Consider the following 2,149-nt stretch of genomic DNA (forward strand, 5'->3'; position numbering starts at 1 on the left):
GGAAAAAAAAAAAAAAAAAAAAAAAAAAAAAATTAACAAACCCTTGCTTAACCTTATAAAAAAAAGGAAGAAAAGACTCAAATCCATGCAATTAGGAATGAACACAGTAAAATTACAACAAATCCTACAAAATTCAGATCATCAATACCTACTCTGAAAGCATGTACTCTAATAAGATGGAAAATACAGAAGAAATGGACAGATTTCTAGATATATATATGAATTACCAAAGCTAAATTGAGAAGACATAAAATTCTAAATTGCTAGGCTTGGTGGTGTATGACTGTAATTTTATCACTGGGGAGGCTGAGGTGGGAGGATTTTCAGGAGTTTGAGGCCAGTGTGGTCTACATTGTGAGTTCAAGGCAACACTGAATTACAGATTGAGACCCTTTCTCAAAAAACCCAAACAAACAAACAAAAGATTAAATAAGCCAGCATCAGTCATTGAAATTGAAGATGTAATGAAAACCAACAAAGAAAAGCCCAGGTTCTGACAGATTCACTGCTGAATTGTGCAAGAAATTTTGAAGAAGTAATGCCACTGCTTTTCAAATTCTGTAATGAATGTAATGAAATTGAAAGGGAAAAAACACTACAATATTCATTCCTAGAAGCAAGAATTAACCTGATACCAAAACCATAGAAAGATTCAAAAAAAAAAATAAAAAAAAAAAAAAAAAAAAAAACAGCACAGGCCAGTCTCCCTAATGAAAATAGTTGCAAAAACCCTCAGTAAATTCTAGCATATGAAATGCAGCAAAGGATCAAGAAGGTTATACACTATAAACAAGGACGATCATCCCAGGGATGCAGGAATGGATCAATACATGCAAATCAGTACACGTAATACACTATATTAATAGAGCCAAGGACAAAAACCATATGATCCTCTCAATAGATGCAGAAAGAGCATTCATGTTTATAGCAGATTTTTCTTTGAGGGCAAAGAAAAAATTCCCTCATCTTTGTTGGGAAGTGTTTGAGAATAATTGGTGGTACTTCTTTAAATGTTTAGTAGAATTAATAGTGAAATATTTTAATTTGCTAGGGCTGCATAACAAAGACCCACAGACTGGGTAGCTTATGCAGTAAAAATATATTTTCTCACAATTCTAGAAGAGAGGAGAGAAGACCAAGCTGTGGTGGGGTTGGTTCCTTCTGAGATGTTACTCCTTGGCTTGGGAATAGTTTACTCTCTCAGTCAGGAGTGGTAGTGTATATCTGTAATCTGAGCATTCTGGGAGGCTCATGTAGGAAGCCTCAGGCAGGAGTATCACAATTTGGGACTATTTACCAACTTGACAAGACCTTGCCTCAAAACACAAATTAGAAAAAAATGGCTAGGGATGTAGCTCAATGTGAAGGTCTTGGGTTCAATTATCACTGTGTATATATATATTTTTTGTTTGTTTGTTTATTTATTTATTCTCTCCCTGTTGCCTTCACATTTCCTCTATGCATGCGCCTAAGTCTTAAACTCCTGGTCTTATAAAGACACCAGTTGTATAGATGAAAGGCCCACTCAAATGACCTCATCTCAATTATCTTTAAGGGCCCTAATTCCAAATACAGTCACATTCTGTGGTGATGGGGGTTAGTACTACCACCTATGAATTTGAGGGTACATCATGTAGGTCTAAACAGAAACCATTTGGTCCTGGCAACTTACATGTTAGAAGGTTTTAAATTTTACTGTGGTAAAATTTATAAGTTTAGCCATTTTAAAAGCATACAGTTTAGCTGTAGTAAATATATTTACATTGCTGTGCAATGAGTCTCCAAAATGCTTTTCATCTTGCAGAATTGAAGCTCTATATCCATTAAACAATTCTTTATTCTCTCTTTACTTCCAGCACCTGGCAACCATCATCTCCTTCCTGTCTCTCTTTTTTTTTTTTGGTACTGGGGATCAAACTCAGGTCCTTGCGCTTTCAAGGCAGTCGCCAGAACCACTGAGCTAAGTCCTTGGCCCCTGTCTCTGTTTTTGACTACTATAAGTATTCATATAAGTGGACTCATAAGTATTTGTCTTTTTACAACTGGCACATTTCGCTTGGTTCAATGTCTTCAAGATATATTCAGATTGTAGCATGTGTATGAGTTTCCCTCATTCTAAGCTGAATAATGCACTGTTTTATATATATAT

The sequence above is a fragment of the Fukomys damarensis genome, unplaced genomic scaffold (assembly GCF_012274545.1).
Source record: "Fukomys damarensis isolate Sample0158 unplaced genomic scaffold, DMR_v1.0_HiC HiC_scaffold_38, whole genome shotgun sequence".
Lineage (NCBI taxonomy): Eukaryota > Metazoa > Chordata > Mammalia > Rodentia > Bathyergidae > Fukomys > Fukomys damarensis.